The 24,647-nt window shown below is 42.6% G+C and overlaps 1 long non-coding RNA gene across 1 annotated transcript; it reads left to right on the top strand.

Annotated features, from left to right (window-relative positions):
- On the top strand, nt 1–20,033 carry LOC109615882. Its single transcript, XR_002196896.1, has 3 exons — nt 1–352; nt 16,621–16,768; nt 19,605–20,033. It is a non-coding gene; the product is annotated as an uncharacterized LOC109615882 (long non-coding RNA).
- Nucleotides 20,034–24,647: the final 4,614 nt, after the last annotated feature.

Raw genomic sequence — 24,647 nt, 5'->3', positions numbered from 1 at the left:
CATGGCAATGCTTCAGGTCACCACATATGATGTGTGGCAGTAGAAGCCTTGGGACTGTAAGACCTGAGAAACCTCTGTCTTCTCTCCCTCCGCCCCTCCGTTTAGTTCTGCTCCTGGGCTGTTTATCTTCACCGGGAACATTCAGAACCCTGAGACAATCCAGCTCTGTTGCCCTTGTGACAGTTGGATGATTAACAGACGTGTGTGTGAGAGCGTGAGTGTGTGTGGAACATCACTGAGGGAGACGGCAGCATCCTGTCTTGTAGACCAATGTCTGGAGACCGAGGATCTGTGGCTGGTTTAAGGGAACCAGTGGCACTTAGGGAGCAGAGAAGAGTTTTTGACTCGACAGGTAAGACTTCTCATCCAAAAGGTAAGATGACTGGTGTGTAATTAACCGAGATATAAGGCAGGTATGCTTGTTCATAGAAATATATGCAACCTCTTTGTGTTATTTCCACCCCAATGAATTTACAATTAGTCAATGAACTGTAGACTGTATCACCAAAACATTAAAGCTAACAAATAAGGTTGTTTTTAAAACCTCATACAAATCATTTGGGTGTTCTTTGAGATATTTGGGCTAAAATGTTTGTTTAAATTAATGTTCTAGTTAACTTTTTAAGTCAAGACATTTATTTTCAGTCATTCCTACATCCATTTTTCTTACAGCTCCTATGTGGCCATCAAACCTGTAAACCTGGAATTACAAATATACTTTGTTTTGCTTCTAATGTGTTTTATTGAAAACAAATATACAGACAATTATACAAAAATCAAGTGTAAATAAGACTTCAGGCATATAAAAGCGTGATTTAGGCCAATACAACCATTTTCTGATGAAAGGTAAATGATTCACTGTTTAAAAAGTAAATAGTGGGTAGAGCACAATTTAGCTGGCAATCTAATAATAAGGCCAGTTAAAACTTGTTACCATTTTTCACGTGAATTTCATGATCTTACAATAATGGTGGTCTGCTTTTGATTTGATTTTGATATTAGCGGTATGCAATTTTTTCATGGTCCAACTCCATTTATTAGCGTTTTGAATAAATAACCATTTGGAAGCCAAATTGACCATTGTTTAAGATGAATCAAGCCACATGAGTTGACTCCCCGAAAATGGTTCGGAATGCCCAACACTAAATCTTACCACAGCTCGTTGCCGTATAACTGTACGTTGAATCAACCTCAGTATTGGCTTGAAGAGTGATATGTAATTCTTATTGGAATCCAGCCCGCAACCTGTATTGTACCTGCCAAAGATTGATTAATGAGACTACCAAACCACAAAAATTGGTACAGCCAACTCGGTAACGTGCAAAAAGTCTAACTACTAACAGATTGGATTTGTTTTGAAAAATGTATAGGAATGTTTTTTGTACCAGAATGTTGGTGTAGCGTGTAATCAACCAATTAATCTACATTCAAAAATATAGGTATTGAAACAAGCAATACAAATTAAATCAATAAGCAAGCTGGGAAATATGCCAACATACATGGAATTTAATCAACAAAATCGTATGAGCCCGAGTTGCATCATTGGGAGACCAAGGATAGATTCTAGCTCTAAGATTAGCCCTGGATCCCACAGAGGCTGGAGAATTTGATCATTTACCATCCATGGTTGGGGCTTAGTAATCGAATCAGTTTGCCTCGACTTGGCAGCAGAATATAATTCGGAACAACATTGGATGTGCTTCAGAAGAAACATCTTGACATCAACTGTCCCGAGTCCACTTGAAGATGCTGTGTATGAAGCAGGTTATAAATTTGACAACTTTGACAAAAGTTGACTGAACAAACACAAAGTAGTTCAACTTCCTGTCTTTCTAAACTTCACTGAACCGCTAATTAAGCTATAGGTGACATTTTCTTCCTTTTTTTACAGTGAGGTGTGCCACTATTTTGAAAGTATCTGAGATGGCTTGGCCAAGCGTTGGAGAAAGTGCAGACAGTTTTACAGGTCTATTGTTGTTCTGAAGATTATCAGGCAGCTTGCCAGTCTGCCCTCTAGTGGTAAATTGGACACTGACTGTCTATGTGGTATTCCTCACCATCTGTTCTCCCTACACATAAGAGGAGAAATGTTAATGAGTAAAACACATCGCTTTGACACAGTTTGACAGAAAGAGGTCGATGGAATAACGATTATCATTATTTTGAGAACGGGTATTCTCCATGAGTCATTTGTGAAAAACACACCTCACCATGTGCTCATCTACTCAGATCTAAAATCAGTACCTAATATCGACATACGTAGGGAACCCAAAACCATCCACGTGTGGATGGAACAGACCGCTCTCGCCCGTTTGGTCAATCATGCATAACCCTGGCCGTCGCTCCCTATCCTCTGGATAACCCGCCCTGTTCCAAACATAATGACTGACTGACTGCTCCAAGATCCCAGCTGGGAACAAGCACGGAGCAATCAAACTCACGGGCCGAAGACCAGCCGGCACCGCGGAGGAGGACAGAGCACCATACAGAGTCCACTCCATTAGACTTAATATCAGGGAGTAACGAGAGCCTGTCCAAATACTGACCCCTGACCTCCCCACCCTCCAATAAACAGTCGCTAATTACGACCCGGGATCACTCAGCGTCATTAGAAATATCTCTATTGGTGATGACAGAGGAGGGAGAGCGGACAGATGCAGACAGAAAGATGGCGGGAGAGAGATGGAATGGGTGAGAGAGATTGAGAGAGAATGAGAGAAACGGGAACACCGATATTAAGAGATTGAGAGAGGGAATGAGTCCAGAAAGAAAGATGGCAGCGGCCTGACAAAGCTTGACAGCATGAGGTGTAGCAGAGAGCAGTCTGGGTAAGGGCATTGTTGCAGATCAGTGTAGGCCTCGCTTCAATGCAAAACATCTGTCCAAGATATCCCTGTGCAACGTGCCGTGAAAGAGATGAGGGGGAGAGACGCCCTGCACTGCAATCATCATGTCAACCACCCTAATCTACAGTGAACGTGTGAAGAAATAACCATTTGCTTTTGGATCCAATCGATATTCCATCTGAGTTTACTTAGAGCTTAATTTCACTTATCTAAACTGCGGTGGGGGTGGGGGCAATTGCGTGTCATGCTGGGTAGGGCAACGTGGGGCCGATGTTTGATATTTCTACCTCCGGGCAGGTAGACAAGCAAGATCACAAGCTCACCCCAAACTATGTGGGGGCAGGGGGTATGTTTATTGCTGGGCATGAGGTAGTGTGTCCTGCCACGTTCTGAGGATCACGCTAATGTTACACTCTCGACTCGAATCCTCCGGTACACATTGCTGACACCACGACCACTCCAAACGTCAATGTTTTATAGTCTCATGCAAATATTGTGCTCTCAGATGATCACTTTTAAATTACATTGACTGTGATCAATTTGAGACTGAGAAGACGCACCACTCCTACCTGCCAGAGTGGTCTGATTATTTGTCTGTCTGAGGATGTTTGCCTGCTCCCTTAGTTTATTGACAACAGAAACTCACAGCGACTGTTGAGATATGTTCAACTTTATACTGATTTCCAGCGAGCGGGCAGTGACGGAGTTCGACTACCAATGGGAGGGCAGATGTTCTCTGCATCTTGAAGCCCCTTCTCTTTTCTACTCGCTAGCTAAAAACTCACACTCTAGCTAAAATAAATTGACAAGGGAGAAACTTGTAATTGCAGTGTCTGGTTTCCCCCTTTATTTAGGATGCTTCTCTGGCTTCATGCAGAGATAAAATAAAAATTAAAAAAGATGCATGGAAGGTTTCAGAGATCGCTGGGATCACGTGTGAATGATACATGCATAATGTAAAACGAAGTAAATTTCTATTTTAACCCTGACAAATGATTGTCTTGGCATCGTCATACATTTTTAGCAGTGGAGTCACGCAAATACTAAATACGTATTAATATTTGCTGAGTTGACTTACTGGTTGACTGGTTGTCATTGGCATAGTTTAGGAAGACGCCCTCCCCGAATGGGCAGTGTGACGCTAGTTTCGGCTCAGCGACAGCTCGCCAGAGATTGAGCGATTTGCAAGTTGAGCGTGCGGACAGTGTGCACGTAGGGTCTGGCTGACTAAGTAAATTGTCAAACCTCAAGTGATGTTTACTACAGTCATACGGAACCCTGGCTGCGGTCTGGAACCCCCCTTCCCCCTTTTAAATTTGCTGTAATTAACCATCAAGATTAAGATCTTGTTTGTCTGGTTCTTTCCCTCTGTCTCGCTCAATTCAATTACATTCTATACAAAAGGCTTTACTGGCCTTGTGTTTAACCACACATATTGCTTAAAGCGAAGATATAGATACAGAACGATGAAAAGGAATATGTCCCCTCTCTGATAATCTATATTTTTGCATACCTTTCTCAACAAATGTTTTCATTCACCTGAGTGAGCAAATAACACAGATTGTGTACTTAGATTTTTTTATTAACAGTTATGCAGCACCCAGTGTGAAGAAGTGATTGGTCCCCTTAATGACTGACTGTGTCATCTTTAGTTACCGGGAGTTCAACCAAATGGTTTTTGTATTTTTTTATCACATCACTGGGAATTGTGGCCCACTCTTCAAAGCAGAAAAGCATTAACTCCGCATCACGTGGGATTGGTACTGTGATGTTTTTGGGATGCTTTGCTGTGTTAAGACCTGAAAGGCTTGCCATCATTGATGAACCATTAATTATACACAATATCAGAGAATTCTAAAAGCAAATGTCATACAATGCGTTTGTGAGCTGTGTCTGTGGGTCGAACAGCAAAACAAAAATCCAATGATTAAGTCTTGCTGAGAATTGCTGAAAAACAATACATCCAACGTTTTGGAATGGTCAAGTCAATGGCCAAACCAAAGTGTAATTGTGATGTAGTGGCACAACCTGAAATGAGCAGTTCATGCTCATGTACCCACAAATGATGCTAAGTTAAACCATGTTCTGGATGGAAGCGTGGGTGAATATTCTTCCACAGCAATGTGAGCAACTGATCAACAACTTCTGGAACCGTTTGGTTTCAGTCTGTAATCACAACCAGTTATTGAGTTAAGGGGGCAATCATATTGTTAGGAAAGCATTCAGCATTTTTGGCATAACTTAATTTAAATGAAATAAGCAAACACATGTTGTGTTAATTGTTCTCTCAGTTTTCCTTTTCCCTTTCCCTGTTTTGCAAAAATATGTGAAAATAGAGACAGAAATGTCTCTAAAACTTTCACATGCTACTGTTCATTTAAAATCAATGATCACAGAGATAGTACTGTAATTGGTAAAAAAAATAATACTGAATTAATAATTGCCAATCAAAGTCAACAGAGGATGAAAGGAATGGCAAAACTAATTAGATCATAAGAATGACTAAGGTTGCAATGTTATTGTCTTGTATCATCGTTCCATTGACAGACTCCATGGCCAAATGGGTTTTTCTCCAGTGTAGTTAGGTTTTTCAAATTTTCTGTTTAACTTTCAAATTCATGGTTCTGAATTTTTTTAATGAAATGTTGCTGAAATGCTGCATTTGGAGTGAGAACATTTCCCTTAAGTTTGAATATTTCATGTAGGAGAAAATGCTGCTATATCTCCACCTCTGCCTGAGGGCACAGTATGGACAACCTGCCGTCTCTGTGTAGCGAGTTTGAATGTGATGACCGGTTTGTGTTAGCATGGCTGACATGGCAGCTCAGGGAGAGCTGTGACTCACTGGTCTGGAAGCAACCTATTATAACCACAATATTTGCTCAGAAAGTGTGTGAATGTTTTGATTGGTTTTCTTATTTACTATCTATTTGTATGTGCAACTCCAAAAGCTTCCCCATCACTTTGCTACGCTAGAGATTTTGTGAGTAAACTTTACAGTTTTTTTGGGTGGTCGGTGGTTTAGTAATACATCGATTATGATAAGTTCAATTTGAAATGGGGAAACTGTTGGGGAAACTGTTTTTATTATCAACTACTCTTGCCAACAACATCAATACATCCTTGCCAGACTCTGAAGTCAGGAGGACTTCAAGTTAGGTGTCAGCCAGGTTAGGTTTATATGTTTAAATATATTTGGACACATGGATATTTGAGCTATATTCCAACCACATTGATTTATACAGATTACCCAATTGTAACCTAATTCATACCACTGTCCAAACATACCACTGTCAAAAAGATGAACAAAACATGAATCTTCCAACAGTACAAAGATCCAAATAACACAAGCAAAGCTACAACAGAATGGTGGAAAAGTAGAAATGGAGGGTTGTGGAAAGATGGAGTCAAAGACCAGATCGCATGTCTTTCGAAATGCTGTTGGGGGACTTGAAGCAGTCTCTGCATTCAGGAAAGCCTTCCCAAGTGACAGAATTGAAGCAGTACTGTAAAGAGCAGTGGGCAAAAATTCCACCCATTCAAGATAAGAGACTGATGGACAGTTACAAGAAACAGCTACATTAAGTTATTTCAGCCAATGGCAGTGACACCAGCTATTGAAGATCGGAGTGTACTAATTCCGCTCTATGATATTGCACTTTTTATGAATACATTATTGCCGAGTATCATTCAGTTTCATTTGTTAAATTCTGTTACCTTTATTTTTCATTGGTGTTGAAGTAAAGAATACATATCAATATTGTTCAAATGTGTAAACCTTCTATGGGAGAACTGTACTTAGTTACTCACATGACTGGAATATTTTATTCATAGTGCTGATATAATCTGTTTAGAGTCAAATAGCACTGAAGTTTCTGTCTTTTTTGGATATAACTAATAAGAAGAGGGCATAATTCTTTTTTGCATGCATTGTTACAAGTTTGTCTCTGTACTCTGAGAATGCTCTTACATCATTTCTCATGTAGGGTTTCAATTGGCTGTTTGTTCAATTTGTCAAGTTCTTGCTTTGTAAGAGGACCCTACACATCATCTTTATCATGTCCTTTTTTGCAAATTGTTCCATTATACGGTAGATGTTTTCATAGATCTTTTAATGGCATATAAAGCCCTCACTCACCTCTTTCTCCCCTTCCTCTCTTGGCTTCTCTCTTCCTCACTCTTTCTCTGTCTCCTGTCTCTGTCCTCTTCCTCACTCTTTCTGTCTCCTGTCTCTGTCCTCTTCCTCACTCTTTCTCTGTCTCCTGTCTCTGTCCTCTTCCTCACTCTGTCTCTGTCTCCTGTCACTGTCCTCTTTCTCCCACTATCTCCTCTCTCTCTGTTTCTCTCTCCCTGGATCCTCACAGATCCATTGATTTATTAAACCTTGGTGAGATTCAACAAGCATAGGGGAGAGCAGCTCAGCTTTCTCAGTGTGGGAGCTGCTTCAGATGGTCTGTCTTAGCCCAAGCCTAAACCTCCCCTCAACTTTCCTCATTCCCAAGTCCCACCACAGAAGGGAAAAGGATTTGCTTATAGGCCATATGCTGTGTACATTTGGGGCAGCAGGCAGATACTGAAGCAGAGTGGGCTGTTTGATCCTAATGGAGCCCATCTGCTTGACAAACACTGCTGGAGCACTCCTAATGTAACAGAAAATGAGCAGCACTGCCAAGGCTGTGTTTGTGTGTGCGTGTGTGTCTGTGTAAAAATGATGAGTATTTATGACAAACCACCTCCTCCCTTTAATGCTGGGCCAGCAGTTTCCCAAAATGTCTTAAGCGGTAACTTTTTAAATTGATCCCTCTGGAAATGATATAAAAGTAAGCAGAGGTTTGTCTTTCAATCCATGTAATTCATTCTCAGTGGGAGAGATAGATGAATTGAGCGATGGCAGCCTACTGATCAATGAAGAGATCAAGTGGAAAGGACCGTTGGGAGTATTCTGGTTGGATGTAGAAAAGCATAAGCAGATACTGAGGTTCCACACAGGAACCTTAGTATCCACACAGGAAATGAAATGTGTCTGCTGATCTATGCTCCAAACACAGCTCTATGCTAACCACTAATGCATGAGGTGTAGGAGTAGTGTGTTATTTTTCCCTGGCCTTTCATATCCCTTAACTCCAGACACTCCACCTATGACCTAGAGCATTGGTTACTGTCATATTGCCCCCCTGCGTTCTGTGATGTCATCGCTTGGGGGTTTCTCACTAGTTTCACTTTTTGGCTGTTTTGATGTGAGCCAGACTCCTGACAGATCGACCCGCCCTAAGGCTCACCAGAACAGCCCGGCCTGTGACCGTGATGAATGGAGCAAATCCCGACCAGCGCATGTGTTTAGACCAGAGCAGGGTCCCACTCTCTGGAGGTTGGAGCCAGGCACAAAGACAAGCCCCTCTGAACTGAACCTTGGCCCGGATGGAGAGAGCGTGACACACCGGCTTGCTGGTCCACCATGGCATTTATTTGATCAACGTCGCGATCGGGATGGTCACTAAAGCCCTGAGCGCCTGGACTCTGCATGTTCCCTATTGATATGAGCAAATATAGTCTGCCGTGGGTCACCAGCACAGCTATATCTGCTTGCCGATTCCAAGAAGTACAAACAAAGCAGAGCAACATTTGGTCTGGGAAATTTCTCAGGACTTACACCATTCAAAAAGAATTTGCCTGGTGTTGGCTAGAAGGTTTCCAGAACATATTTTTCTGTGTGGGTCATTGCGTTGGCATACCTGGAAACCTAATGAGAATGTCTGTGATGGTTGTTATAGATGCTGTGCAGAAACATGCTTGTGAATGTTAGCAGAACATTCCATGGGTTTTCAAATAATTACAAAAATAGGTATCAGGAGCAGTCTATGAATTTTGGATGTCTTAACTTTAAACTAAAACTTAATGGGAATCTTTGTATTTTCTGGGAATGTTCCATGGTCGCTGGCAGGGTTTATTCATGAGACAAACACACTTATTTTGGATTTCAAAAACATTTTACTTTTGCCAGTCCACCGTTGGAACTGTGTGATTCTATTGAGGTCCATGTATTCTTCTGTGTACAGGCTATAAAGTGGTTACCAGTCTACAAGGCCTCTCATTCCCACATGAAAGTTGCTATTAAAATTCCTGAAGTAGCAGTTTCTTAATTCTGGCCTGAAATCTTCTCTCTGGTTGAAGCCTGGGAGCCTTCACTGGACGAATGACATCACACCACAGTCCAAACTATACACAATAATTACTGCCATGCTGTACTAATACACTGCACGCACATTTACTCAGCTATTTAAATGAGGACACCAAAGTTTAAGAAAACATATTTTTACTAATCCTAACCTTAACCCTAACCTCAACCTTACCCTTATCCTAACCTCAATAACCTAACTTTTATGCCAAAACTTAACCTAGCCCTAATGCCTATCCCTATAACTTACCGGTAATGCCTAACCGTAAACGTAATTCCAACCTTACCCCCAATTGTAAAATTTGCCCTAAACCTAACCAAACAAAATGTATTTTTCAAAATTGGGACTGAACAAAAAGTGCCCATTAATCTAATGTTGGGGACTTTTCCTTCCCCATAATATAGTTAGGTTAGAAAAACACTCATTGAAATGCATCCATACATATACACACATATAACACAGTAATGCATGCAGGCCCACACATAAACACGTATGTTGCTCATGGGAAGGTGTAAAACTCCTCATCCTGAAGTAATCCCGCAGTGACGAGACCCTGACAGGCATCTCCAGCAGTCTGCTATTTATAGTACAGTAGGGTAGTATCAAGACATCTTCATAGAATAGTTTTGAGCAAAATCTTGTATAATGGAGAGCTCATAGTGGATGAGTTCTAAGACAGGCAGATGTTTGCTGTTTTGCATGTTGCTATTTCACAATCCTCTCAGGGCTCCCGACAAAGCCGCGGAGAACACCCACATGATTGGCTCAGTTAACCCTGCCACTTTTCAAACCAACACGACAATATCCCAAAGACAGACCTAATAGTGTAATCCTGCCACCAAAATGTGTTTATAACGCCGGTTGGGGTTTATTTCATGCTCTTAAAATATGGCCTTCCTGTCTAGCTGCAGTCTGGGAGCTCAGGAAAAAAAACTGAGGCGGTTTTACTATACTGAATTCCAAACTAAGGACAAAGTTTAAGAGTTGAAGGAAAGTATGGAGTGGTTTTGGTAAGGTTTGTTATTATGTTTCCTTTTGTATACGGCAGCATAATTTGTGAACAGGTTGGGGCAAGAACGATCATTCATCGTCCTCATGCAATTGGTCTATAATCTTTTGTTGTTTCAGAAAACAGTGAGAAATCGCCATAAATCTATTTCGACATTACCAGGCACCCTTGGCTACTGTGGCCAGGAACATGTACATTATCACTGAAAGGATGTCAGTGTTTCCTAAAGCGAAGACGAGACCAAGAAGAGAAGACTCGTTTAGGATCAGTTTGAGGTGTGCTTTGCACCTCTCTCTAATAAATCATGTCGTCTCCAGTGTAACGTTTTTAGAGCAGGCATTTAAAGTGTCATTCCCTGACTGCCCCTCTCTCTCTCCCCATATGTTATATTCCTTTACTGGCTCTCACACAACCAGAGGGGGATATACAGCAGCTTGCCAATGGAAGTGCATTCATTGTGAGATCCTCTCTTAAGACGAAATTCAACCTACCGTTTGCGTGTTGCGTGTTTTTACTGCCTTTGGTGAGGGCCCTGTCAGATCAAACTTTTAACCACGGCAACAAAAGAACCTTGGATTTAAGAGAGAGCAGATGTCTACAGTTTCCTAATAGGTCTCGCTTAAAAAGTGCAGATGGTTCTATAGCAATGGTTCTTCTGATGATGGATCCCGGAGCCGTGAGAAAAACCAAACTGAAATCCATTGGTCTACCAGGAGGAAATATTTCGTAAGCGTGTGCACACAGATATGTATTCATCAAGTCTTCCGTCTTTGCTCACATCAGACGGGATCGCCCACGGCAGTGGAGAGATATCGGAATTTTGTCTGGTTTCAGTGTCACCCCCCCCCCCCCCAGTGTCACCCCCCCCAGTGTCACCCCCCCAGTGTCACCCCCCCAGGTCGTGCCGCTCTGTGGGGTGGGGGGGTTCCAGTAGCATGTCCAGCAGCCGCTGTTAGATCTTCCTGTCTGCATCGTTTTTCTCCTTCCATCCGCGTGTCAGTTCTTTGGCCTGTTTCACTCATTTATTTATGTCAACTGGGTGGCCTTCTGTCTATCCCTGTTCATCTCACAAAAACAATCCTCCCATCTCCAAGGAGCCTGTTGTAGTTTCCTATTTACCACCCCATTCTCCTCTCCTTTCTTCTCTTCGCTTCTATGTCCTCATCTTTCTTCTCATCTCCTCTATTCTTTTATACTCTCTCCTCATCTTCGCAACCGTTTTTATATACTAATCTAAGAGGGTTAGTAGAATTTATTGAGAATTGAAATGATTGTTCCAGTTTACGCAGTTTTTCAATTATTTATCTTACTCTCGTAGTGATTCTGAAAGTAGTTTACAGTTTAATCAAAGTTTAAATTGTTGGAAATCCCCACACTGGCTGGATTACAATGGTGAGTTATTGTTTTTAACAATCGGTAACCCACTGAAACTGGTTCAATGAACAATGTACACAAAGACCCTAACCCATGAGCACTTTTCACCTTTTCTCAAACAAATGTATTTTTCATTCAACCTTTTTTGAAAACCCTACACACACTTCTTTGTAAAGCACAAATAAAGTCTTTGTAAAACACAATTGTTAACATTTTGTCATGTAGAAAACTCTGCTCGTTTAGCATAGCAAACTCTCATCATTGCAATTTCACTGTTACATCACCCATCCAGATTTCTTACTGTTTACTTATCCAAATACTGAGCTGACCACTTTGTTTTCTGTACTATGGAACAAATTATGGTTGTTGTAACGAGGAGAGACTCAGGGAACGGACACAGAAGGCCCAGGAGGGCATTTTATTAACAAAAACAGAAAGGTGAGGGAGAAAGGAAAAGTCAAAGACGCACAGACTCCGTGTTTGGGGAGGCAAGATCCTCCTCGGGGCAGCCTCCCGGGGGGTCTGGGAGGAATGGGTGCTGGTGACTGTAGCTCTGGTGGCTGATCTGGCACCCTTCATCTCTTGGCCTCCTTCTTATGCCTCTGTCTTTTTCACCTTTCATCTCCTTTTTGCAGCCTTCCAGCCTACTCTGGTCCCACATTTCTCTTGCTACTTTTGGCCTCCGCCCCGAGCTGCTCACTTGGAGGCCTAAAACACCACCGCGACGAAGTACCTAAGAGGAGTGTCGGGGCAGGTCTGGCTCGTGTTGAAGGCCCCAGAAGATCACGGAAGCTACCACCTGTTTCTGTTGGGTTTGTTGGTGCTACACTGATTTGTGGTGTGTGGGCGCTTTTGCAACACATTATTGGTAGTTACATACCTTTTTATAATAAAGTTTTCAGTTCTTCTCACCAGTGTGCAACAGGGTATTCCATGTGGTCGTTGGATGACGCTTTTGTGTGACTTTGAGGGCGAAGTATCATCATCATTTACATGCCAGGTGATATGGTTTTGAGAAGAATGTTGTGTTAGAGATCTGAGGATTGGTCAATATGGTGTGAGTGTCAACAATTGTACATATTCATCATGTCTACTCATCACTTTGCAATGCAGCATGTGACTTATAGTCCTGATGTAGTATTAGAGAAGAAAATGGACCCTTAAAGTAAGGTACTGTGGTAGACTATGAAATGCAAACCAACATATAAGTATCCAAAACTCAATGAAGGTTTATCACCAGCAAAACCAGAAGTTCAATCTTTAGGATTACCAATTAAGCCTGCTGTTCTTGACAGATTTCTTGGCAGAGTTATTTCTTTGAACTATGAAGCTCCATAGCTCACCATAGCTCGACAACAAAATAACAAGGAACAACTTTCAAAACTGCATGGCATCCAGGTTTTGTATGACTGGAAGTCTTTTGTCCAAGTCTGTCAGGGTCTGGAGTCCAATAATGTGAACAGCAGGGTCTGGCCTGAGGTCCAGCTGAGACTCAACACCCAAACACTGGGCCCCGACTTGCTTCCTGCTTAGTGGAAGCTCTACAATCCAGGGAAAGATTATTGTATTGTTGCAAATCCAAATGTCTTTGGTTTCAATACAGATTTGTGTGTGTGTGTGTGTGTGTGTTAGTGTATGTGTTGATGTGTGTGTGTTCGCATCTCACACACATGGGACCAGACCTGTAAAACCACTGCCAAATTCTGTCTCCCCGGCTTTTGATTTGTGACTGTATTTTGCTTTCTTACATACATTTGCTAAATTAGCTGAGAGAATTGGGTCAAAACCCATGATATGGTGCTACACATTATCTTCACACCCACACACACACACTTTGGGGAAGCATTTAACACTGTCTGTTTACTGGACATGTTCCCAGCCCCCTGCACCCGGCCCCTGGTGGGTTGGTGCTATGGTCCAGTTGTTCTGCCTATCTCCATTACCGAACCTTAACAACTGCACAGACGTTGTCTCTATTTAGCCTCTGAGGACTTGCTCTATCTTCCTCTGTTTATCTGTCTGTATACCTCTGCTAACCGAGCTACTTTCTATCAGCTGTTAGATTAACTTGTGGAGAATCATTTGTTTGAGTGTGACAAAGCAAACTATTACTCCTCACCTTTTTATACCTCCCAAATGTAGGAGAGTGAGTGTCCAGTCACTTTCAAAAAGAAAAGGTTTGACATTCTACCATACATTTCAATCCACCTCCAGGAATATTTCTTTGTTTGGAAAAACACTTTAGAATAAATTCAAGTAAATATTAAAAAATAACACATATTTATTGTGTTTTCCAATAGGTATTTCATATTTTGTGAAATGTCTAGAAATGTAAAACAAAAAAACTGGGCACGTTGTAAAACTGAACAGTACTTAAAAGTCACTTCCAAATCCAACAAAGCGCTTGCTCAGCATCTGGCAGAGTCATCTGGCACCAAATTACAGTCTTTGACCATGAGAAATCATATAAGAATTGGCCTTGTCGGACATGTTGCAGCCATGGGGAAATTCAGTAGATTTCCTTCGGTCTCTCAAGGTAGTGATCTTTATGAACTGTTCACATAGACAGCTTTTTGGGTCTTCATCTGCATTTACTATCTTCAACTTCATGATATTTCTTATAGCCATTAACAAAGATATCAGTTACTTTTTGTACAACACAATTATTCTTACTTTTTATTGTACCTATGTATTTATTCAACTTGTATATAGTGTTGTTCAAACCCAAGAAACAGTTACTGGCCAGATATAAAGCAAAAAAATAACTTCTCAGATGTCCTTAAACTTTTGAATTGCAATGTAGACTTTCACCAAATCATGTTTTGTAATTCTGGGGGTGAATTGTCATGTTTCACTGAATGTCATTTTATTTTTAATGGATAATGGACACTCATTCTCCTTAATTTTACTGGTTTTTTTCAAGGCTTTTATTGACAGTCAGAATCAGAGGGAAACCAATGAGAATGTGACAAAAATGACAAAGAGAAGAGCTGGGAAATATATATTTATTCCCATCATCATTTATCTTCTAAGTGTTGGGTCTATTAAACACCAGAGAACATCTGTTATCCTATATTTAGGTCACTACAGATGGGGAGATGACATCCCATTAAACTAATCCCCCAGATCACCAAATCAGGCAGTAGTGTATGGGCATACTGGTCTATAACACATCCATCTGTATCATCATGACAAAGTGTTTACAGTATTTCATTCAGATGTCCTCAAAGCCATCCCATTAATATAATTTATTCCTCCAAATACCACGATGCAAAGCAGTTAACTCCTCTCTTCCCCTGATATATAATATCTCATTGCCAGTAACCTGATTCACACAGATTTGAGCTAGGAAAGCTCTTTTCACCAAATTAAATGTAGAATGTTTTTTATTCCTATATTGCAATTTAACTTCATGAGTATTTCACATGCTGATATTGGCTTTGGTATTATTGTTTAGACACCATTCTAATCACTGAACCACTGAGGTAAACATTTCCTTAGCTAGCCATTCTGTCTAGAGAGCATTGCATTCCATTTTCATTTTGTAGTATACTTGAGTCTAAATAGTTTTCTTCAATAATGTTCATGTTTCATGCTAAACTATTATATTAGAAAATGCCACAGCATATATTTTGTATTATGTTTGCTTTAATTACTGTATTGCATTAAAATGTGTGGTTTTTGGTGGACTACCTCTTTAAGGGACCCAGGGAAAGTATCCTTCAAACACATGATGAATGATCTTTAAACAGAATCGTAGACTGCAGAGTCGTTTAATTAGTGGATTCATTCTGCGGCATTTCCTCTACAACTATTTATCTTCTGTGAAAGTAGCACGAAGAAGGTACAAACTTTCATCAAATGATCACGAATAACACTGCTTAAATTGCCCCTGCTACATTAAACTGAATAAATATGCATAGGAAGTGACATATGCACGACCCGTAAACCCTCAACACTTCTGGGTACAACCTGTTGATTCTAATGGGCCTAATAGTGGTTTCTGCTCTGCGGGCAGTTTGACTAGAAAAATCGAAAAGGTTCGGTGTTTTCATGTACACAGGCCTTCCTGTTTATGTTGGGGGCACTTTGTCCAGGCAGACCGAGGTGACTCGGTTCTTTGATCACCACGTCCGGGGAGGGGTATGGGGAGGGGGTCCGGAGGGCTGGATGTGGGGCTTTGTGATCGCCCCTGTGGGTCCAGCACCACGCCGCTCTGCAGGACCAGCAGTCCCCTGCACACCCGGGTCGTGTCTGAACACACGTCGGCCCGCATCTCATTTCCTGACGCGGGGGTGTGGGACAATTGCGGAGCGGGTTGAGGGTGTTGTGTCACTGGGAAGGTTTGCATGATGCCACGTTCTCCTGAACACAGTTGGCCGTGGAATGATGTGGCGAACACACACACACACATAGCGTGAATGAGAAACCTGAAGCGTGACACTGGACAGACTTTCCAACTCCATAATCAATTGACTGGGCGTCTTGCCAAGCCGCTCCACACCAGTAGCACCACACAATGTAACTCAACTGTACATTAACAACGTAGATAGAGTTACTGTTGAACCGCGCTGCTGATGGCTCTATATTTAGCTGCTATCAGAGCTGTCCGACAGACTAGCTATCAGTTCCAGGCAGGCTGTGGATTGTCATGCTCTGTGCTGAGAGCTCTGGCTGTATTCTGTTAGGGTCACATCTTTAACTTATAAACAGGCCCCGCTAATTCATTTTCCTCTGTTCACTGAGTTGTCAGCACCACACCGCACTGGACCGCCACCTCCACAACACAGCTGGGAGCGGTTACACAGAAATCAAGACATGTTAGTGGTAGAAATTTACATTTTCCAGATTATTGCGAAAAATTTAAAGTTGCACATTTTGGCATATGGTGTTTGACTGAGGGGCTGAAGCAGGGGACCGGACAGACAGGTGGAGGGCACAGGGGGACTGAGGGGAGATGACAACTTAACCAGGGTGGGGGCAGAGAGAATGATCATGTGTGTTTGGAGGGGCTGACAGAGAAAGAGAGAGAATAATAATACTAATACAAAAAATATTCCTAATCATAAGAACGATGACGATAATAAAAATTATAACAATAAGGAGAATAACTTTGGTTAAAAATAAGAGCTTTCTACTAACTGAAAAGCGCTTTATATTGTGCAGTATGTGGAAAGCTCACCTCATCCAACCTCCATTTTCATCGTCCTTCCAGAAGATGCACAACGACCAAGTGCCAGAACACTCACCCACACCAGCTGTGAGGCGGAGAGGTGATCAGTGAGATATGAACGAGAGGGACGGTTCAATGGCCACGACAGAAAGGGGCCCGGTTTGGGAGTTTAGCCAGGACGCCGGCGAAGGTCAGTGACCACAGAGGATTCTGACACCGTTTTACTTCCCGTTTTGACAGTCGGCAGCTATCCTACACATGGCAATGTCCTCTTTACTGTCCTGGGGTATGGGGGTTCAAAGAGCAGACCAAAGGAAACCCTCTGCTACACCTTCAACACCACATTGCAAAAAAAAAATGGCCAATGGAACAAGACAATTTAACTATTTTTGAGGAGATATTTGCTTGAAATAAGTTAAATAATCTGCCAATAGAACGAGACAAAATGACACGATATTCATATTTTCTAAAAACAAGGGTATATTCTAGCTTGTTGAAAAAAACCTACCTTATTTTAAGGATGGTTGGATTTTTCTTCCTGATTACAAGTTAAATATACTTGATAAGACAGATATTTTTTGCAGTGCCCTTCCCAGCTCCCATCCAGAGACTGAAAACAATCGATCCAGCTTAGCATCCGAGGTCAGCCAACAGTCAGTAACAAGGGTGCTGCTGGTCGCTACTGTAAATGGGGCTGGTATGTTTTGCAGGGCTGAATGTCTGGTTGCTCTGTGCCTAATAGTGTGTTTAGGTCAGGGATGGTAGGGTCGTAGTGCAGGATTTCATAATGGGACCTGTTAAAGTCTATTCGAATGTATTAACAGTATGTGTTAAAAAGTAATTCAATTCCATCAGGATAACAGAAGGAATATGAGTTGACTTTCTGAATGGGTCTGCGTGTTCAATCATCTAGGCAAATGTATTTACTTCACATTGTAAAATGAATAATTACGTCATAAGACATACGGCTTAAATTTGAAGCTAGTATTTGCAAGAACAAAATATAACTTTTAGGACAGTAGACTAGAGAGGCCAAGGAACAAAACCAGACACCAGGGGCAAAGGACAGTCTAAAGGCATATTCCTTCCATGTATAACATCTGACATGTTTATATTTAACATCAAACGTTCACTGGCCAGACCACACCCAAAGTAAAGAAACAAGGATATCCAATCAGAGGGAACAAGCCAGCCCTCTCAGGAAGGAGTTGCACTTATGTCTGACACCCTGCATTACACCAGAGAGACTGAATTCCCTGGACTGACAATTATCCAGCATACAGTAATTGAGAGTTCACCCAAAACAGATGAGGATTTGTGCAGATTTAATCCATTCATTTAGATGACCTCAGAGAACTGGTTTCAGACCAATCATGATGCAGCAGTGTTTTAACTCTCATTTTAATAGTCAGATACCTAAATAATGGAACAGCAGGATGTGAGGGAAGGGGGGGAGTGCTTGTCATCTCATCTAGGGGGAGGGAAGATCTGAGTCTTTTTGAGTTATAACCCATAGAGTTAGAAATGTAATTTTAGGGTCTGAAACTACAACAGGACACAAAGCATTTCAATCCAAAATGCAGCTGAGACAAGAATTTGTACAGCTAACAAACACATTCATAGTCATCATGTTGAAGGACTTATGGTACAGCCCACTCTCGCCATCTAGTGAAAGCACTGATCAACACCACCCTGGGTCTGGGTTCTCTCACATCCAGCGGGGGTAGAGCAGAAAATAAATGTCCTTGCTTTGGTATGTTCCATTACATGAGTTTAATAAATATTTAGTTGAATAATGTATATATCAGAGCAGGGAGCTGTGGAAGGTGTGTGTGTGCATGGATTTCACACGCTCTGTTTGCTCAGATGGTAAGAGGAACAGAGCTCTCCCAGTTCTCTGTGGTTTAACAGTGCCCTGCTATAATGCACAGGGAGGACAGTCTCTCATACAGGGAAGAGTAAAACAAAAGAGACACACAGGCGGACAGACAGGCAGAAGGGCAGACAGACAGACAGAGGGGCAGACAGTCAGGCAGACCGAGAAGCAGACAGAGGGGCAGACAGTCAGGCAGACAGACAAACAGACAGAGAGGCAGACAGTCAGGAAGACAGACAAACAGACAGAGAGGCAGACAGTCAGGCAGACAGGGAAAGGGAGGGAGAATGCTGGGTGTTCCTGGCAAGGCAGAATGTGAGACATAATGGTTGCGTTGCTTGCCAATGCCTTAATGATTCAACATATCCAATGGGCTAGCTAGCTGTGGTCATGATTACAAGAATAACTATGGTAGATCTTCTCAAGTTGCCTTTTCATATACAATATTTTGTAACGCAACAATCAAATCAATGCCCTTTGGATGCTACAAGATTGTGAGTCGGTCAACAACCTAACCAGACAGTAGGTGTGTTGTGTTTGCTGAACAGCATTCCTGCAAACACGCCATTCTATTGCAGCTGGTGGTCTTCGTGTTGAATCACCATACTACCAGTGCTGTCGCTCCTCTGAATGTTTGGCCCAGAGCCCCTCAGATAGTCTGCTGTATTCCAAGATTCAGAGTGAGTGAGGAGTGTTAATTGAGCATTTGACTGTTGACGTAATTCATTGAAAGTGAGAACTTGAGTCACACAGTGATGGGCTCTGTTCATTCACAACACGAGCACAGGGATAAAAGCCCGCAGAAGTGTATACATAAACAGAATGGACCCTGAAGTGTAAAAAGCTGTGAATGGGGCTCCTGGCTCTTTCCTCTCCTTTTCCCCTCCTCTAAGCCGCCTCCATGTAATTCAGCCCCACCTCCATCAACACCTCCTTAATGACTCCATTCTGCCAGCGTGCGTTTATCTGCACTCCATCTCTCGTCTCCCTAATGTAGCGGTCTCAACATGCCTGCAGACAGATGGAGGAGGGAGAGGAGGAGGAGAAGGGAGATCCAGGAAAAGTAGAATAACAGTGCTTCATGGGAGCGGTCGCGCTCTCCTCTTGCGCATGGAACACAGGCATTTTCTTTTGTCACCCTTTCTGACAGGACATTGGAGAAGCAGGGGGACAGAGGAAGACCGGGGAAGAGGTGGGCCTTGGGTAAAGAGGGAGCATGGGGCTGTGCATCCTTGATGAAAGTTTAGGATCTGGAAAGTGTTGGGACAGAGAGACGAGAGCCTCCCAGCTCTGCTAACAGGGGCTCGGCCTCCAGAGGCACAGAGTATGGGAGCCTCAGCTCTAACCCCGATGAGGTCATTGTACCAACAGCCAAACGTAAAACAAACGTGACCAGAGCTAGAGAATAAACACGGAAGTCAATAATTAAAAGAAAAAATATTTAGAATCGACCGTCGTCTAGCCAAATCATTCACTTGGTGACAAAAGAACAATTAATATCGCTGGCGAACATGTATAAGGTGCCAGCACCCCCCACCCCACCCACTCTTCGATGCCTGAGGCCCTCAATATACTCATATACCATAGAGTCATGGTGGCCTGAAAAATGATCACAATCTCTCAGCAAGGGCGACTCTGGGGATATTAAAGCAGTGGGAGAAATATTGCATTATAATACAGTTATGAAAACATGGTTAACAAGGGAGCCATGGTATCAATAAGCCTTTCAGCACAGTCAAACAGCTGCTGCCTTGTCCATGCTGTTCATTAACATCATTATTTATGTTAATATTATGCTAAGTCATTCATCATCTGTCCCCGGGTAACAGTGGATTTACAGTAGCATCAAATTAGCGTTGTAAGCTATACTCCTATAATGGTGTAATGTAGCATACTTATAAGGCTGGGTACGAATGCATAGGGAGGCATAACAATGACATGATTGGGGATTGGATGCTGGTTTTGAAGATCATGCATATGATATGACCAAGATAAAACTGTGCTTTGGTTTAAGCCTAAATGTAAGTTATGACACAAAAACATGAAATAAAATGCAATGCAAAACAGACCAAGATCTGACAGAACACCAGAGAAATTAGATTTCCTTAGATCCAATAGAATACAAGACAAGGCAGAATGACCCCTAGCCCACCTGCACATTAACTATTGCAGCGTAGATACTGGGGAGGATTCACACTAATCACTGTGATTCATTCGGATTTCCCTGAAAACTGTCAGCCATTCCATCTAAGCCACTCTGCGCACAGAATCCTCACTCATGCAAAATCCTGTGAACACATTACACCCATTCTTATTGGTCTTCACTGGCTTCCTGTGCTCTACTGAATTGAATTCAAGGCCCTTCTGCTCACTTACCACGCCCTCCATAATCTTGCACCTACAGTACTTATTTCTCTGACCTCCTGCCTGGCTGTGTCCCATCTCGCTCCCTCCATTCTGCCTCTGCTGACCTCTCTGACCTCCTGCCTGGCTGTGTCCCCTCTCGCTCCCTCCATTCTGCCTCTGCTGACCTCTCTGACCTCCTGCCTGGCTGTGTCCCCTCTCGCTCCCTCCACTCTGCCTCTGCTGACCTCTCTGACCTCCTGCCTGGCTGTGTCCCCTCTCGCTCCCTCCACTCTGCCTATGCTGACCTCTCTGACCTCCTGCCTGGCTGTGTCCCCTCTCGCTCCCTCCACTCTGCCTCTGCTGGTCTTCTTATCACCCTCCCCTTTCTGCTTATTAACTATTGGTGCAAGGGCTTTTACCTGCTCAGCACCTAGGCTATAGGATGTGCTTTCCCCACGCATTCTACATGCAGACACAGTTAGTTCACTTAAAAAATTACTAAAGACACATATTTTCCAGAAAGCTTTTAACCTGTATTTTTTTGGACATTTTGTTACACCCCACTGCACTACAACCGACACCAAGTTGTAGTATTTTTTCCTGTCTCTGTAAATGCTGTCTTTACTATGTAAGATGTGCTAGAGTGTTCAGAAAGGCATTCGCCAAATAAAATGTATTATTATTATTTACAAAGAAGTGTGTGTTGGTAGTACTTGAGGAGCAACAACCAACTACAGCAACTAGAGGGCGCTACTGCGCTAGTTAGAGATCATCATAAAATCACAAGCTATACACTCGAGTTAAAAGTATTGGTACCATTTCACTTTCTTCAAAGAATTATTTTTTTAAAGAAAATATTGAAATTGACTTGAGTATTTAGTCTCCACATTTCTTCCTTTCACTGTTATATTACCGAAACTTTTCTCTTGCAGCCACGTCGAAGGAGGTGGTCTACAGTGGCATGGTCATTAGAGGTCTTGATAACATTCTGTGGTAACCGGTTAACTAAGGTTTATGGAGGTGGACTTGTAGCCTTGAGATTATCCATGCTTGGCTACAATCTTGTGTCTGACCTCCTTAGACAATTCTCTGGTTGTCTTTCCTTTCTGCTGGCTATGGTACATAGCGACATAAAACATGAGAATGAGTACAGTCGAACTGGTAGAGTGAGTGATTTCCATATTGCAGGCACCTGCAAGTCACCACAGATGATCAATTCCAAGGTAAAGATCACCTGGTTAAAATCTAATTATTTCTAACTACCTCTAGAAGGTGCCGATAACATTGTCTGGACAATTGTAGTATTTTTTGTGGAATAGGCTTAGATTGAATAAATTATTCCAAACATTATTTTCTGGATAACAAAGATTTTGGAATTTCAACAGTTTTCTAGATTAAATGGCGCATTATTTAAATACATTGCAGCAGGGTCGACGCTTTCGACCACAACTGTATTGTTCTCGAAAATAAAATCCACTTTATGCCTCAGAACCTCCACCAAGGCTCCACTGTGTCTAGCTGTTGCAGCAGAAAACTTCGACTGAGAACATCTAACACACTGTACAGATTAGCCTACTTCTGAGTGTTTTCATGACTGCGTCTAAAATAAATGACACGGCAGAAATAACTAGGCCAACGGTAGTACAATGGAGTGACTCATGGTAAATGTTAAAACATCAAACACAATCCCTGTCAGTTCCTATTGAGCCAAAGTGAAGAAGCTGGTTGCACAGCCTGTCGGATTGGTTGAAATGACTCATCAAGCGTACGCCTTCTAAGCGGCCCCAAAATCATTACGCTGTTAGAGAAACCACAGGCAGCCCCTAAAGTGTCAATCCTTTCCGAACACTGAATGAGATTGAAAGATGGGCTCTGTCCTTTGTCGTTCTCCTTCCTAACGTCCTTCAGGGAACCATGTGAAAGAAGGACTTTGTGGTGGGGTGTTGGAGCAGGACGGATTGGGGTGGGTTAATGATGTTGAAGGGGTCATGCTGCCAGGAAACGGGGAGGGGCAGCAGAGGGCGGTAGATGGATGTGTTTCCTGCTGTGGGTCAATTACTCCAACAAGATACAATGACCACAGGATTCCACGCCGGCAGTAACACATATACGACATGACTGCTATATTCTAAAGGTGTGGGGCTCTATCTACTTCAGCGGAGTCCCAAAAACTGTTCACGTCTCTACATGGAGTTTTGTGCAATTACTTTTATAGACAACTGTAGTTAGCACTGGCTCTAATCTCTAACTTTGAAAGTGTGTTTTTATTCAGCAGTAAAATTCATTCTGACTCAAAGGAAGGAAGAAGATAAAGACCCTAATTGCCAAAATCCAGAATTATCCCTTTAAGAGGGTGAACGGGACGAGAGACAGCGATTCTGCTGGCTTGTGGTCCTGGAAACAATATTCCCTCTGTCTAGTCCACTAAGTTCCTCACAGTGACATCTCTCTCTCCCTCACACACACACACAAACACACCCACACACACATTAAGAAACAGCGCAATGTTCTTGATACTCTCACATTTGGTTGATTGCCTCTGTCAAAGGGTTAGGGCTTACTCCTGCTGTTCCAGCTGGTTGGTGGGATGGAATGAGACGGGTCCGTGTTGGGCGCCAGACTGAAATGATGCCAGACCCATGAGTTCTGTTTGAAAAGGACAATGACCAATTGACCACAGAACTTTTATTCACTGCCAGGTCCCCTATAGACTAAGACGTACACACACATGCCTACACACACACACACACACACACACACATACACAGGCAGTCACCACAGTTTATTTTCGTGTGCTCTTTCTGAAGAAGTACTGAAACACATTTTATATATTCAAATCATTCTGTTTCCCTTCTCGTAGGATCATGCTTCAAGATCACGTTGCATTACAATTTCAAGCAGATGCTGTCCCCAGTCATGTTTTACTATCGACTCTCAGGGTGCCTGGTTATGAAAAGCCAACTGACATTTACTCATGAGATGTTGAACTGTTGCACCCTTTAATCACCATGGTTACTACTGGACCATCAATCAATCAATCAAATGTATTTATAAAGCCCTTTTTACATTAGCGATGTCACAAAGTGCTTTTACAAAACACCTGTCCTTAAACCCCAAGGAGCAAACAACAGTAGTGTGGAATTTCGGTGTCCAGGATAAACGGCCTAAGAATGCCAAAATTTAGGAAGAAACCTAGAGAGGACCCAGGCTCAGAGGGGCCAGAACTTCATGCCCTCCTAGGTTCAAAACGGGAGGAGACCGTGAAAATTCTGAAAATGCATTCCACAAATCAACAAGGATTTATAGTGGAGAAGGAGAACTTAGTGGAGAAGGAGAACTGACCCTACTCCCCCAGCACAATAATATAGCAGCGTAAGACCTTGGGACTGAGACGGGTGTCCGGCGACACTGTGCTTCTATCTGGGGGAGGCCCCAGACAGGGCCCAACAGGCAGGAAATCAATCCACCCACATTGCCAGGCATCAACCAAAGGGACACCCACCAACCGCAACCACCCTGAATGAGGGCCGAGTATTGCCAGCAGAGTACAGCCCAATTGCACAAGTGCGCAACAGAGAGACAACAACAAGCCAGTGACTCCGGTCCCGAGAAGCACTGGAGGGAGGGCATCCAAGTGGCGATGAGAGCCCACCTGGCAAGACAGCAAGGGTGGACAGTAACAAGCCTTTCTGGTCACCTCCATGCTCCTGGGCCGACCGTGCTCTAGAGATGAGTCTTTAGTAGATACTTGAAAATTTGCACTGAGTTTGCATATCTAACCGTAATTGGCAGATCACTCCACAGTAGTGGAGCTCTATGAGAAAAGGCCCTGCCTCCGGCTGTTTGT

Source organism: Esox lucius, chromosome 6 (genome assembly GCF_011004845.1).
Source record: "Esox lucius isolate fEsoLuc1 chromosome 6, fEsoLuc1.pri, whole genome shotgun sequence".
Lineage (NCBI taxonomy): Eukaryota > Metazoa > Chordata > Actinopteri > Esociformes > Esocidae > Esox > Esox lucius.
This window is presented reverse-complemented; position numbering and strand designations above follow the sequence as displayed.